We start from the raw sequence: 16,785 nt of genomic DNA, 5'->3' as shown, positions 1-16,785 counted from the left end.
ATTAAAATCTATTTAACAGCTAGCTGTGCATTCACTGTACTGCAGAACAAAGGCATGCGGATGATTTTGGGCTGTGCCTCTGGTTTTTCAGAACCAGTTACTGTTCATCAGCCTCACTGACAGTGGGCATGAGTGGAGTCATTCCACTCACTTAAAAATAGAAAAATGCTTTGATTACTTTCTCATCACGCCCAATACTGTTAGAGGTGAGTACCTGTCACCAGCAACATAATCCAGTATTTTTCTTCCATCATTCTTCAAGAGAAATTTATCTCTGGGATGGACGTGCTCAAGTCGACGGAACAGAAACCTGTGTTTAGCTACGATTTAGCTCACAAGAAGTCGGAAAACTGGTTTAGACAAAGGGAACAAATCTAGGGAAAAGATCAACATCATTTATTGGTGATCAACAGCATGGTTATTGCTGAGAGAATGAGCTGAATGCATCCTTGCACGCACTGTGTGTGTTAGGGCAGCGCTGCTTAATCCTGCTAAGTTTTAAGCAGATGCCAGCCCCATGGAGGAAAAACCACGACACACATTCTGCTGTTCAGACAATTTCTTGGTTCAGTATCAACCTCCACCTGTCCAACAGCCACTTTTCACATGAAGCTTTAGCAATTCAGGAAACAAAAAAGGAGAAACGCTAAGTCTGTGCCAAACACTTGCTAGACAAGGCTACTGCTTGTACAAGCCCATATGCCACAATGGCAGAGAACAAAAACGATCCCACACAAGTCCCATTTTGCATAAACCCCATGTGCAATGCAGCTCAGATGCAAATATTCCCATTCATTCTGGCAGGACAAACAACAGGTTTGTTGGGTCTGAGGGTTTGCTTTATGGATTATTTGCTTTTTAAGATAAACTACAGTCCATTAAATACTTACTAGAACGTTGCAAATGCTATAGAAAGCTGCCTACAGTAGCTCTGAAAAAAAATCCATCTATTTGGAACCCAACCTTTCTTCTTTGGCATCTCTTCTCATTAATATGGAAGAGCCTAAAGATGTACTTATGCTGAGTGCAATGAAAGCACAAGAGGAATTGGATTTGGAGAGTTTTCTGTTTTTACAGGGTCAAAAACTGTAGCAGCCTGTGCTGCTCCAGGGTCTGAGCACGACTCTAAGAAAACGCTTGAGGTAAGCACATTTACCAGGGTTTTCTTGACATAGAAACTGCCTTAATGTTGCATAATGCACTGCAGTTTCAAAGAGGAAGGCTAGTCTTTAAGGTGATACACTGCAATTGGGAGTCTGGGTTTAATGTCAGAAAGTTGTGTGTGGAAGCCTCAGAGACACCCAGCACAGCTAAGGAGCTTTCATACTCCAATGGTGGAGGACTGCAACAAAATCTCTTGGTTTGGGGCAGTTCTGGAGATCCTCACTATCACACAGGACGGCAACAGCTTTGGAAACGACAAAGCCAGACCATCTGAATGCAGAAGGGTAGGATGTACCTCATGAAAGGCCCTGTAGGAAAGGATGACCACTCTGAATTTAAACACAGAACACAAGAGAAGGCCAAGAAAGGAGTTTAAATAACATACGAGTGTACACACTGTACTTTTACTCCCTGCAGTATCAAGTGTCTGAAATGCATCAACCTGAAACACTTGATGACGTTGCACGCAGCTAAGCAGTACTAGCACAACTACCAAAAGTCATTACTGACACATGAACCTCAAGTGTCCTTCTCTATCGCCTGCACTCCTTCAGCAGTTTCTCCAAACCTTGCAAGACCCTGGAGACAGGAAAATAACAAGAGAAATGGTGGAAGATGGCCAGCAGGAATCCTCTGCATTTACTTTTATCAGATACACAGACACCACTGCAACACAAATAATAGTATAGAGCAGGATCCTCACTTAGAGAATTCAACCAGAAATACATGTAATCCCTTTATTCCTCTGGGTATCTCCAAGCAAGCTGCTTTGTTTCTGCGGGCCCTAGTTCTCTCTTCTCCACACTAAGACAGCACTCTTAACCACTAAGAAGCACTTTACGATTCTGGGAAAAGGAGATGGATGGCTGGCTGGATGGCTGGATGGCTGGATGGCTGGATGGCTGGATGGCTGCAAAAAGGCGATGGCAAACACCTACTGATGGCAAACAGTCCTGCAGACAATTGCTAGGTAACCGCTAGAGGGCATCAAAAAGAGATGAAGTAAGAAGCAATTAACGACTACCTGGCCGTGATGAATCAGGGACAGGCAGGATGCCAGCCATGCTGCACCTGCCGTGCTCCACATACCACAGCAGCCCGTCAGCACACACGTCAGAGGCATTGCTCTGCTGAAGAGCCATCAGTACTAAACCTCCCGAAAGTGTCAGAGCAATTACATTAATTGCAGTGTAAAGGTTGGGGTTTCTGGGGGGTTGGTTTGGGTTTTTTCCTTTTGTGCACGCTGGCAGCATGTCAGTCTGTGGGCTGTCACAACTCTCCTCATCAAGAAACAGACTCCACACCCCCTTACAACCAGCTTCCTGGTCTCTTGCTGATGGAGAGGCTTTCTATGAAGGCAATGTGGAAGGTACATGAAAATGAGTTGAAACTTCATAGGAACAAACAGCAAATCTTTAACATTTTAAAACAGAATTTTGTCAGTCTGTCCCGCGTTGTCACTTTACACACTATTAATCTATAACTTATTAAAAACAAAGTCATTTTTAAAAGGTTTTTTTTTAATGTTCTTTACATAGTTGTGTTACCTTCTGCCAATTTGGAGATTAAATCAAATTTAGCAGTTTCACCACACCAGTGCATTTTCAGGTTCTCAAGTGCAACAGTGTGGTGAGAAGTGATTCCAAAGGACTCTTGCATTCAAAGCAACAGCTTTCCTGCACTGAACCACAGTGCACAACTGCCTGGAAAGTGAAGGAATAGCTTAAAGTATCTCAGCTTAGATGGTGCAGGAGTGCTTCTGTCCTGCCTGCAGACTACTGAGACCAGATGACCATGAGAATATTTACAGACCTACAGCTGGATTCAGACCATTCAGTGTCAGAACTGCAAACTCATCTCTCCCCACTATTCGGAGCAAGCACACTGCTCTAAACAATCCACTCGGACATACCACAGACACACACTGCAGGGAAGGGAGGTTGTTATGGAAATCTTAATCAAATTCTTCCCCATACAATTTCATCTCAAAAGGCTCAGGACAGCGCAGACAGATGTCATCTCACAGGGCTGGCTTCAAAATTTGTTAACTTTCCTGGGCATGCCTCCAAAATGACACGAACATGGACTGCAAGATTCAGCCTCTGCCAAGGAATGACTGACACCTCTGGCTGAATTCTCTTCCCACTTTCCTCCGAGTTGCCTGGCAGCAGTATCTTTGCAATGCAGAAGAGCCTGCACTGCTGATAACAAGCAGCACACAAGCATTAGAGCTACCAGCTGCCCACCTCTGCTTTGCAGGTACAATCCATCACAGCTAAATTCACTAACCAGTCACCAGGGATATCAGCATGTGTTACCAAATGCAGGAGGAAACATACATGCAGAAAAGCATCACCGTTGGCCAGGACAAACTTGAAACAAGCCAGTACTTAATTTTGCTCCTACCAGCAAACCTCACTTGTAGCACAAATAAACAAAATCTGCAAGCTGAATTGATTTAAAACACCAATGACTTCATTTCCTCCTTTACAATTTGCAAAAACTCAAGCCAGCATCCCCCACAACGGGGTAACAGTCCTTCACCTGCACTGGCCAAGTAAATATGATGCACTTGAGTGAGGTAACAGCAATGGTTCAAGCACACTAAGACGTAGCTTTTTCAATTCACACCCATCCTCCTGCTGAAGACAGCTACACGTTCAATGGGATGATCACATTAGGAGCCACAGATCAAGGACGTCACACTTTGCCAGCAAGACACATATAAAGCGTTCTACAAAGTGAAAGACCACCCTGCCTTGCTATTGTAGTACCAACCTGAACTACAGACATCACGGAAAAGCTCTTCCCATCCAACTGACCAATTACTGACAAAATGGAAACACTTCCCTACTTTTCTCCCTCATTTGTTTTAATTGTGGAACAGTCTAGCTATCCAAATCATCTCTTATTACATTTTTTTTTGTGCTCCTTATATTGCTCTATTATCTTCCTTTTTGGCAAGTGTAGGCATGACTAGGATTCAATTAATCTGGTCTGCTGGACGGATCATCTGTTTCCCTGATAAAGGCTGGGTACTGACAGGGAACACAGAGAGAACATTTATCTACTGCGAGCATCCTTCCAATATCCTCAAAGTCATCTGTAGCTGAAAGAAGGATCTGCCACAGCTGCCTGTCATAACTTACTATTTGCGAGCTTGCAAATGCTGCATGTTTTTATCTGCTCACAAAACCCATCTGCTCAGAGAGTTCTTCCCAGGAGCATCTCTTAACTAGCCTTGCACTGCCCAGAGCACATCTGGCATGGGAGAGACAGTGACTTTATTTTCTGTTCTGATATGGGTCTCTTTTCCAAGTAAAGCCAAGGATAAGATGCTGGATTCTGACCGATCTCTGCCACTAACACTTTTTATGCAACGGTTACTATATTAACGAGGTACATACTTTCCATGGCAGTTCAGTCATCATCCTTCTAGCTTTCACTTAGCAACCCGTACGTCAAGGGGGCAAAGTCAGGTGAAAATTTATAACTTGAATCTTCACATGACAGATACTTTATAACTGAATCTAGTTTAAGATGGTCAAGTCAGCTGTTGCCTTGCCAGTTATTAGTTCCTCTTGCATATCCTCACTACCGTGTTACAGCCAAGGTATGTGAGCTGACTCGCCTCTTGCAGTTCTGTGCCTACTGACGCATGCTTGAGCTGGAAGTTCCTGGGATTCTCATTAAGATCCCCCCCTCCAGTTAATTATTAACTCCATCGGTTTTTTTGTGATGCTGGACAATCTGTTTTTAATAACACACTGCTCCAGCCATCCTTTAGCAATATTTCATCAGTGAAACTTCAATCTTCCGCACTTCTGTGGCTGAGCTATGTAATGCCTAGGTCATACCATGCCACATTTCTGTCCTCGGAATGAAGTCACTGCCAATGTGAAACAGGAGAAGCGAGAGTGCAGCTTTGACACCACTCTGCCTTCCGTCTCAGCAGATCTAAAGTTCTCTGAAGGGCAAATTCAAAGCATCCTCAGCTTTTGAAACTTTGCTCAGCCTTGGTTAGCTCTGTACAAGTCACGACAGCAGTAAAAAGAGTCAAAAAGCTGCATATTTTTCTAAGTCAGCAAAACATTACACCTGTTAACAGGCTAAACCAACACCTGAACAGGTGTAGAAGAACCCATCTCCAGCTGGGTGTGTAAGCCTGCGCAGAGGCTGGAAGGCGGCTCTTACGGGTTGCATGCCCCTAACTTCCAATGACTCACACTGCCTGGCACTATCATTTGTTAAAGCAAGAGTGAAGCAGGGATAATAGCTATTTACTAAAAACAGAGGAGTGTGATTAGCTTTAATTAGCATTGTCAAGTGACTTGAGATTGTCAGGTACAAGATGTGGGCGAACTAAGTCTCATTAATTATGTTACTTCCTGCAGCCTTAAGTGGCTTGGCCAGTCCAGTGACGCTTCTGGAGACAAAGCTACTCCCAACGTCCAACACATCCCGGATCAGTGGGTGAAAACACCCTCAGACAGGCCTGGCAGACATGGCTATCGAGTACAGGGTCACAAAGCCAGAACAGAACAATCAGCTGATGCACAGCAACTACCTGCCCTGACAAACAAGGAACAAAAAGGGAAATAAGACACAGCAAAAAGCAGACTCAGAGAGAGAAGTGAACGACAAACTTTGATGAGGATGAAGAGCAGGGACTGCTGAGGGCAACAGGGAGTGTGATTAAGGCCCAGAACCCAGCACTCCTGAGCAGCAGCCCACCCGGAGCACTTCTCCCCAGGTAAGACAAACTATAAAGTGACTTTGTTTTGGGAGGAAGAGATCCAGATCTTCAGCCAGCATCACAGCACCAACAGACATGCTGATTTACCAGCTAAAGATCTGTTCTAAAGAACTAAAAAACAACAAAACCCTCGAGCCAGAACAGTCCATCTATTCTATAGACTCCATCACCTTGGCTTCTGGAAGGAAAAGGAAATCTGCCTTAGTTACTGTGGTTAGATCTAGAAGACAAGACCTCTGAACTAACAAACACAAAAAGAGGGAACATCCTGAAGGACCCCTGCCCTCAGGCCATACAGGCCTCTGTCAAGGAGGTGAGAAAAGGAAACTTTGTATTTATGGTTTAAAGCAATAAATACACAGTGCTACATCATTCCGCCTCCAACATCATTGATCAGCTTCAAAGCAGCTATGAGAACTGATGTTTCCCTTTCTCCGTTCCAGATTCCAGTTTATGAGCCCTCTTGAAGCCCACTGCTCTAGCACTTCACAGCTTAAGTTCAAGCAAGCAAAGGTCCAGCAGTTAACGACCAAAGCCCAGTGAAAGAAATACTTTACTGGTACTTCTTTAAGAGGCTTCCACGCACATGGTCAAAGGCAAGGCTGTGATGCAAGAACAAGAAATAATGGGTTTTTCACTCCTCTGCAATCCTTGCCATGCCGTGTAGTACCACGCTAGATCAAGGAGCTCCCGCTTTCTAAAGTGGCAGCCAGGACCTACACCAGAGTGACCAGTTCCTTAATTAAATTCTCTCTCAGCAACAGGTATTCAGTCCGTGAGTCAAGGAGCCTTTGAGGGAATGTGGATTTACAGGTAGTGACGCTGTCTTCTTCAGTACAACCCCGGCTCAACTACCCACACCAAACAGCAAAGAAAGGAAATCACTTATTCAGATCTGTGCATCCAGAGGACACAGGGGAGCTCCATGACCAGCACAGTTTTCCCATGAAAGACACACCTGCCAAGGAAGTTTGAAAAACAAAACCCCAAAGGAAAAAACCACATATCCAACATCTTTGTCAGATGAAAGCAATGTCCCTGCCCTCCCTACAGCGTTTCCAGCTTTAGCTTCAGAGCTTAAGGCTCATGTTAAAACGGTATTTCAGCAGGAAACAAGAATTACAAATCCAGTGGGAAAAGGAGACCATTCTAATTCTCTATTCAAGCGCTGCCGTTAGACAGCACACAATGTTTACAAGAAACCAGAGGGGTGGATCCCAACGCGATGAGATCTTAAGATCAGTGGGAGTGCTCTGCAAGAATGAAGTCACAAAATACATCCTCTCCAGGCAGAATCCTCTCATGGACTGAAGTCGAGCTCCCGCAGCATCTGCTTGTTTACAACCACCTAACTCAGCAAAGGCTGCTCTGCGCTACCCAGCAGAAGCTTTAAGTAACTGTAAATGCATCAGCAGAAAATGTTCATTTGGAGCATGCAGCAGCCCTGAGGAAGGCCGTATCAGGCAGGCAGGTGTAGTGTCCTGCCCCTTGCTTAACTGCTGTCTGCAAGCTAAAAACACCAGCCGGATGGGCCTTCCTCTTCCTGTATTTTAAGACATACGCCAGAAAAAAGTGGGGGCAAAGCAGGCAGGATTAAACTTCTTTTTCTACACCATTTAAATCACATTTTAAACTAGAACATTTCAAATTCTTTTGCCTTCAAAAATCAGCACTAAAATCTGAAGCTACGGGCCCATAGCTTGCTCCATGGCTACCTCTGTCACCTCAAGCTTCTCTGCATAAACCCCAGAAGTTTCTATGGAGAAGCACAAGACAAAGGACCCTTGACATTTCACCTTGAGGCCCTGGACCTCAGCACAGCGCTCCACAGAAGAGAAAGCTGCTGCACCCTTAACCAGAGGCTACAGCAGAATTACCCCTGCTCCCTGACGGCCACCGGTTTCAATGCACCACATGCAGAAAGTGCCTGCCTTTAACGTCAAGCATTGCGTAGGGCTGAGGATGCCCTCTCCACGGCTGACCCAGGTGCTCTGTGATCTCTCCTTTGCCACACCAGGCATGATGTCACCCGGGTAGCTCAGCCTGCCGCTGGGAAAGGCCCGGGCTCGAGGGACTCCAGCAGCAGTGCTGGTAAAAACAAACACAGCATGGCAGGGTGCTTGTCCCTGGTAGCAGCGCTTTGGGCCGTGCTGGCAGCAGCTCGGGAGGTGCCCCCAGAGCCCAGGTAAGACGCTGTGTCTCTCCCCGGAGTCACAAGCCTAAGCCTCACGCACACCTTTGTGGCACGCACAGATCTCACCTGGGGTTTCGGGCTTTTATCATGCGTTTACTTTGCTACAGGGAAAGGGTTCGTTAGGAAGGACCACCCCTGCTGCTCCTCCTCCTCAGACGGTTACCTGGCACGCCGGCCAGCCCCGCTCCCGCAGCTCCCTCCTATTAATGCCCTTCCCCGCTGGAAGCGTCCGGGACGAGCCAAATCCCTCTGGCCTCGCCTGCGCGCTGCCCCTTGGACACTCTCCCGGGCTCGGACCTGTTGCCCTCCCCGCCTCCAGCCCCTCGCCCGGCCCCGCAGACAAAGGCCGCCGCTCGCAGAGCCCGGCTCGCCAGCAGCCAGCCCGGGGGCGCCGCAAGGCCCCGGCCCTCTGCCCCGAGGCGGCGGCGCTCCCCTCAGGAGAAGCCGCCGAGGACGCTCCCCTGAGGACGCGCACCCCCGACCCGCGCTGCCCCTCCGCGAGGAGAAAGGGGGGGGGACGGGGACAGGGGGACGGACACGGACGTGGCTGTGGCGCAGCTCCGGCGGCAGCGCAGCGCGGCCCAGCCCCAGCCTCCCCTCCCCAAACCCCTCCCCGCGGGCCGCTCCGCCGCGCCCGGTCCCGCCGCTCGCCCCCCGCCGCACTCACTCGCCGCGGCCGCCTCAAGCGCGTCCCCAGCGCAGACTGAGCGCGGCGGCCGACGCGCACCTGGCAGCCCCGCAGAGCCCTCCTCCTCCCTCCGGCTCCCGCCCCTTATAGGCTCTCCAGGGAGCCTGCTGGCCCTGAGCGGCAGCGCCGCGCGCCAATCGGCGCCCGCTGGCACATAGCAACACCCCTCCAATTGGACACCGCCGGCCGCAGCCCATTTTCTTGCCGCCAATCAGATCGCGAGGCCGGCAGGGGCGCTCTCGCCCCGCCCGCACACACCGACACAGGCGTCGCCCCCCGCAGACAGCAGCTGGGGCAACGGCAGCCAATGGGAGCGGGCGGCGCGCCGCCGGCGTGCAGCGCGGGGGGGAACAACAAACAGGCGCGTTTCCTCTTAAAGGCGCAGGCAGCGCTCCGGTAACGCTCCGGGCCGGAACCTCGCGGGCAGACTCGTACTCGGTGCCCGGCCAGGGTGACGAAACCCCATAAACCGTCCCGCTTTTAATTGCCAGCCGGTCTTTAATTACAGGTGCCCAGCGCCATCCGCACCCACCACACAGGGGAGCGCGGGATAAGCGGGGGTGATCGATACCCAACACCCCCCTCCAGGGCCGCGCTGTTTCTGTCGGTAAACGGCAGAGGCAATTAGCGCACGTGAACTCATCACGAAGTAATTAACGCTGCCGGATCGAGAGAGAGGCGTTGGGAGCCCCCACTGCTGCTTGGACCGCACCACGTACCAACGAATGCCCGCCCTCCCCAAATTCACCTTCTTGACCACGTAATTAGCCTGAGGCTTAACCGCAAATGAAGATATTGCATGTTTCTCTTGGAAATCTCCATGAGCTGCATCCCACCACTGACCACGGGCTTCCTGCAGCGGTGATCCTGGCAGTCTTACACCCAAGTACCTGCAGGTTCCATGTGAACACATACGTACACGCGCACACATATGCACACAGCAGTGTGCTCACAGCTAAGCCAGGGAAAAACGCAGGGGCAAAATTAAATGCAATCACGTCAAATTAAGAGACAAAACAGCTCCAAACGAGCTGGTTTGGAGGCTTTTCACTGCATGCTTCCATTTCAGCTCATGCCAGCACATGTGTAACAGTGATTATTAAAACCATACCTTACACAGCAGTGAATGTTCTCTCTCCATCCTTTTCTTACCTCAAGGGGTAAAAGTTACGTACCTGATTGGGTGAAACAGTTCATTCTTGTTCCAACACTCCACTGCTTTAGCAAATAATTAAGAGTATTTTAAGCAATCCGCTCAGAATTGGTCATTACTGGTAACTGCAAGGGCACCATTCTGTTCCATAGGTTTCATATTTGGACAGTAAAGGGCGATACAGTATTTCTGTTAGTTGTGGGCCTTTTTATTTTTTAATACATGTGGGTAGGAAAAGGACCCACTACACCTTGTGACATAAACAGTTTTATTTCACACAACAAAACTCACCCCTCTGACTGCATGCGTAAGAGATGCCAGCTAGGCTAAGGGATTCTAGATTAGATTAGACCAGATTTTAAAATACAACATTACTTTTTTCCCCCAGAAGCTACTGGTACTCCCAAGTACAATTGAAATCTGTTAACAGAGATTCAAGTACCATGGTAGTTCCTAGCTTCCAAATACACTCAAAGGAAGAAGGAAATTGCTGAATTAGCTTTAAACAAGCTACAAGAGCACCAGGAGCCTATGTTGGAGGCTTACTTCAAGCTTCTTTGCTTAGATAACCTCCTTCCTCCTCAAACCCAGCAGCAAGAACGAACATGTCAGGCTTTTAGACCATCTCACCAGTGCTAAAGGAAGGTGCATTTAACTGATCCAGGCCAAGTTATGTGCAGGAAGGGTGAAAAAAATTTGCTTGAGCTTTAAGTCACCAAGAGCTGTGAAAAGCTACCACAAGTTCCCAGAGGTGAAACCACCAGCAGAATAAATCTACGCATGAACAAGAGGCTGCTGTGTAACAGGGATTTGTTTTTTTCTCACCCCAAAGTGAGCTGCAATGCAGAATTTTTGGTTTGCTAATAAAAGTACATTATCATTTACATGGAGAACAGCAAGACTCGTTACATACATGCAAAGTACTCTTGTAACAAGCTTGCTTTAGGGTGGTGGTGAATTGGAATGACATTTAGGTAAGTTCAGCATCACCATAGAAATCTAGAGGTTCACACAGCTTTGAAGTCATAGAAAAATAAGACCATAAAAAAGCCCAGCTTTCTTCTTGGCCAGAAGCTTTTTAGTGGTAAGAGTGCTTCATTAGCAGCATTTCACCCACTTTTGAGAAATAAAAAGCTACTTAGGTCCTAGGTACTTTCTCATTGAAGCTTCAAGTCTCATCTGATCCTGTGTTAGAGTTTGGCTGCAAACTTTGCAAGCACAGCTTAACCAGCATCTATGCTTTTACTGGGCTAAGCTTTAGGGAAATTTACTCATTAAAAAAACAATCTGAATTTTGGCTCTGACCTATCTGACAGCCCAGCTTTCAACTGAACAGCTAAGATGGATTTTTAACTTCTCTATTTGCAAACACCCATTTTTTGGAGCCTGAACAGCACAGCTAGTGTTTCGCTGCTCAGTGTCTGACATCAGTTTCAACTTCCATTATCATTTAGACCAGAAAAGCCTAATTTATCACTGAGTTAGGCTATTTTTTGCCATCACGATATTGAGAGGGGAGAAAGCACTGGATCACTCATTGAGACACTACCTCAGCATTTTTAGTGCTGCATTAGAAATGAGTGGTACTTAAAATATGATAAAGCTCTCAGGTGCCTAGCACTCCCAAGTTTTATTCCTAGCTGATGTTACTGGCCTTGTAACTCGAGATCTCTCACCTACTACTGCCTTTCTTCTTTAGGTGTAAAGTGAGGATGCTTCAAATTTTATCAGTCACATCAGGAAACATCATCTTCAAGTACATGTTCAGGGAAACTCCAGATCAAAGAAAGGTGCTTCCATCTATTAACAGTTTTTTTCCCCTACTTGCAGCATCACTATTTTTGGTCCAACAACAAAACAGCAAACGTTGCCCAGTGCTTCATCTTGTGCCCCCAGATCACCGAGATGACTGTGCAGCTGTAAAGCCCTCACTGCCTATATGACCACTCGCCTCGCTTCCCGTAGGAATACCCTGCTTATGTACCGGTTAGAGCCCTACCGAAAAGAGCAGCAACCGCAAAGAGGTGGCGGCCTCCCGCGGCAAGGGGCAGGAGAACAGGCAGGACCCAGCGGCCGTTCTGCTGTTCCGTGTTTGACAGCCAGGAAAACAATCCATCGTAGGAAATTCTAGGGACAAACCAGGACCTCTGAGATTTTTTGACAGGCTGAGAGAGCTGGGCTGGGTCAGCCTGGAGAAGAGAAGGCTCCTGAAGGGGAGACCTGAGAGCAGCTCCAGTGCCTAAAGGGGCTGCAGGAAACCTGGAGAGGGGCTTGGGACAAGGGATGCAGGGACAGGACAAGGGGAATGGCTTTAACCTGCCAGAGGGGAGACTGAGATGAGCTCTTAGGCAGAAGCTCTTCCCTGTGAGGGTGCTGAGGCGCTGGCACAGGGTGCCCAGAGAAGCTGTGGCTGCCCCATCCCTGGCAGTGTTCAAGGCCAGGTTGGACACAGGGGCTTGGAGCAAGCTGCTCCAGTGGAAGGGGTCCCTGCCCGTGGCAGGGGGTTGGTACCGGATGAGCCTTAAGGTCCCTTCCAACCCAGTCTGTGATTCTCTGATTCTATTGACACTGATGATCTTGCTCATCAATGAAGGGAAAATGTCTATCCTGAAATGAAAACAGCTGCACCTCAAGCCTTCTTGCTTCCGATAAACTGTTAAGTTCTTCTGAATATTCTAAGTACCAAATCTTCGTACTGCAGATTTATGACAGGTTACACAGCCTGAAGTCAGAGACAAGTATTTTCCATGTTAAAAGAGGGGAACATTCACTAATGCTTCCCCATTCCCTAGTATGGTTTACTAACCATTTAGAATATGTAGTAAGAAATAAAATGCTGCCCAGAGCAATCTATAGAATCCGCTCATCAGGCTGCTAAGATCCTTTAAAAGGTACTAAACACTGTTATGTACAAAACCCCCACTTCACCTCTCTTAGCTAATGTGAAGCCTCTAGGCTTTAAAATTACACTTGACATTAAAACCTAATATTTAATATAATTCGACAGAAATCCAGTAGGAAAGCTGGAAATTTACTTCTAGGAGTAGAGGAAACATTAACCTGCTTATCATCATCAGAAGAAAGCTCTGTATTTATAGCAATCTATCACCCAACACAGGATAACACGGCACTGTACAGAAACCTCCTACAAGTGGAATTCCTGTTAACATGAACACGTTCAAAACCAGCTAGCTTGTGTCCCCAATTCAGCAGCAGATACCTGTCAGCTACCAAATGCTTTTTACATGCAATAATCTGCTAATCATTCATTGATCATCTACAGTCTTTTGCATAATTCTTCTAACAAGAGTGAGCAGGTAGAAGATACACTGTGTGTGGGAGATGGTGAATTTGAGCGAGTGTCCTTAGGCCATTACAGAAAAGTATTTCAGGATAATTTAAAGGCCACACTAAAATATTTTTAAATTAAATCTAGATCTAAATAAAACCAGTTCCTCTGCTACCATATCTTAAATGCAGAGACAACTGCATGTTTTCATTTCCCCCATTCAATTCAGGTATCATGTAGACACACAGATAGGATACAATATCCTCCACATCTGTGAACTGCTACATTCTGTAATTAAACTAATGAGCCTGATTATAGGTCAGAGCTGAAGCCTAGAACCAGGCTATGTAAGATCATTTTGTCAGTGCTTTCAAAACCTGACTTGTAATGTTATGAATGTGCACACAGAATCTTGTAACACTGCCAGAATCGAATGGATAAACACCAAAGGGTAGACTTCAAATAAGACAACATTCCCCAAGCAGAAAAGATGCATTATTGTGCTTAAGAATTAAGCATCACCACTGCAAAAGACAAGTAATTAGAAAGCAGCTCTGATACAGCCAGACATTTTTACACTGAAGTGCAAAGCAAAGGCCAATGCTGTCACACAATTACTTTTCAGCACAGCTATCCAAAACACTAATATATATAACACTTCCCAAAATATTATTAAATAAGAAACATTTGTTGACTCATTTCACCTTTCTGTTTTCATCCATACAGAACCACACACTCCATTTTAGATTAAAGGTGCTGCAATCTAAGACAAACAGATTGACAGTTCTTTACACTGAACGATGCTGATGGCAAAAACCAGAGAATCAGTTCTCCTGGCATGCTTGGGATCTTCATCCTTGTCTTTCCCCCTACCATTATTACACAAGACCCTTCTACTTCAAACTGAGTAATATACAGTAAAGTTTCAGAAGTTTAGTATCCAATTTGCACACCTTCCCACTCTTCTCCAATCTTAAATTCTGATTATTTGAATTCTCGTGTGCCCACGCAGGCTGCTTGCTTTGAAGCATGCAATGCCTGTTCTGCAGACAGGCCTTTGTCTGGAAGCAACGAAGCAACAGCACAGACTGCATTGCTGAACCAGCAGAATTCTCTACCCTATTTTCTAGTACTGCATATGGAGACCACTTCTGGTCAAGTTTATCTACTCCTGTTTCTGTCTTAAATAAATTATAGAAAAATCAAATTGGAATTGACTTCAAAAGTTTACTCCTAAGTTCTTTTGCACATGGAGAAGGCAGGCGTAAGTCCCCTGCAGGTTTTGTTTAGCTGCACACAGTTGCAGATACTATGATTACTGTATGAAACCACCAATGTCATTGCCAAAAATTTCTTAAAAGTTTACAGTATATAAGATATCCCCTTCTTTTCAGCAACCCTACCCACATAAAAAGTCCACTATCAAAAGCTCAATGTTTACTACACTATAAATATCATAATCTCAGAAATTATACTTTTAGGCAAAGATGTCACAATAAGTATTCAGCTTTAGGTATTTTATGAGCAAAGATGTTTTAATGTGTCACATTTCAAAAGCATCAGTCTTCCTTTACAAGAAAAGTCACTTCATAGATTTGGAGCTAGAGAGGTCCACAAGACTTTCTGCAAACTAAAACTGCATGAAATACATGCATCATCCTTCATACATAAAATATTTTGCAATAGGGTTCAGAACACAGTAAGTGTTAAACAATACTCAAGAGTTAAAAGTACCTGAAAAGAAGCTCTCCTTGGAGAGAGAGAGATTAACTGAACATCCTCCTGGACAGCTGTGCAAGTTCTCAACAAATGCTTTTCTGTACAAGTGCTTCAAAAATCACACAGTAAGTTCTGGAATATTCAAAACAATGATTTGACAGAACAAGCATTCTACAGTTACCTCAATTCCATGTTATTTTGTTACAAACAGTTATCGTGGCCTACGCCCTGTGTACTGGTGCCTCATCCATGCAACATCATCTGTCTCAAGAGATTAAACTTAGCTCTTGTACTAAAGCCCAAATGGGTGACTGAATAAATTCAGCAGCTTTCCAGCACTGAGCCCCTTCCCTTCCATGCAACTCGACTCATTGAAATTTCAAATATTAAATAGTAGGCTTATCAAAGAGAGGTCATGTATAAACAGCACAGTGAAAAGCTGTTATCAGATTTAGGAAGACCAGTGGAAGAAAATGCATTAAGCGTTTTTGAAGGCAGAAGTTTACACCACCACTGCTAGGGAGAAAGAGGAAAAATATTAAAATGAAATTAAAGAAACAGGTTAGTCATTTCAGTAACTATGTTTTGTCATTCAATACAGAATAAAGCAAACCAGTTTATTTATGCAGTGATGAGGGAAATTTAAGAAACTAAATTACGACCTGCCCCGAGAGATCAAGTCCAGAAATCAAGACCAGTATCTTAAATTTTTTTAGATTTTCCTAACTTAAGATAATAAAGTTTTAACGTGTAATTGATATTTCACAGTATTCTCTAAACCCAGAATTATAAACAGAGGTGTGTCTTGGAAATTCAACAGCAATAAAATTGAGTTGGAGAACCACACTGCATAAGAACAAACTGGAGCTACACACTGACTAGTAAACCAAATTAAGACAGAAAGGGTGGAAAGTTAGTATTTTGTTTTGGGTTTTTTTTAACCTACTGAGCTGCATACGGAGCCTACTCTATAACTAGTGTGTGACTACGAGAAAGCAGGCAGAACTATGACTAGACTGATTGTTAATGATCTCACCAGACATAACTGGTCTGAAAGGGAAACAAAAAGCTCAGCAGATAATAAATAATTTCATCCTTTTTCCTATGAACAATTAGAAAGTTGCATTTTCCTCTCTTCCATTCAATGAGCAACAAGCCTGATTAAATTATGAGGAAATTGACTCTACAGCCCTCTTAAGCAGGCAGGTATTTAGAAGGACACCATTAACTCATTTGCTATCATCACATGTTCACTTAAATCATAAATGCAGTAGTTTCTTCCACTTTATCCACACAGAAATACTCTTTAGAAAGAAATTGCAATGCAGAAACAAATATTATCCATCCAAATACACTTCACGTTCTAACTGCCAGCCTACTGACGAGCAAAGGTGCTCCATGATTACAAGTATGGGACAGCAGCCAGTGCAGTGATACAGGAACCCTTCCAAATCTGAGCTAGCAAGGGATAAGAAATTACTTTATAAGTTTTTATCACAGTGAGTATACCCTGCAGGAAATACACTCTTGCATTTGGCTACTGCAAGTATTAAGATCCATAATTTTCACATAATGTTCCTTAAAGAAGTAAATACTATCACTAAACATAGTTTTGTCCAGCAGTACCTGATGATGAAATGACTGAGCTTTATATATGTCATCATGTGTAACCGAGCTACAGTATTCAAATTCCTTCTGAAAACCCCTACCACTAAAATGACAACACCAAAACACACAGGAATTGCAGGCGCAAATCTGCTTGACACATGTATAACACCTGTTCAGAGGGACAGAGCAGCATGTAAGCTTCCAGAAATACCTT

General features: G+C 45.3%; 1 protein-coding gene across 1 annotated transcript in view; it reads right to left on the bottom strand.

Annotated features, from left to right (window-relative positions):
• The window catches only part of YPEL2 (yippee like 2), a 38,928-nt gene extending 30,054 nt beyond the window's left edge, over nucleotides 1-8,874 (bottom strand). Inside the window, exon 1 of the mRNA XM_080629737.1 lies at nucleotides 8,782-8,874. The gene's annotated coding sequence lies outside the window, so the exon portion shown is untranslated. The remainder of the gene's footprint in view (nucleotides 1-8,781) is intronic.
• Between the last annotated feature and the right edge of the window lie 7,911 nt (nucleotides 8,875-16,785).

This window comes from Psittacula echo (assembly GCF_963264785.1).
Source record: "Psittacula echo genome assembly, chromosome: 15".
Classification (NCBI taxonomy): Eukaryota; Metazoa; Chordata; class Aves; order Psittaciformes; family Psittacidae; genus Psittacula; species Psittacula echo.
Note: the sequence above shows the minus strand (reverse complement) of the source record. Positions and strands in the feature narration are given on the sequence as shown.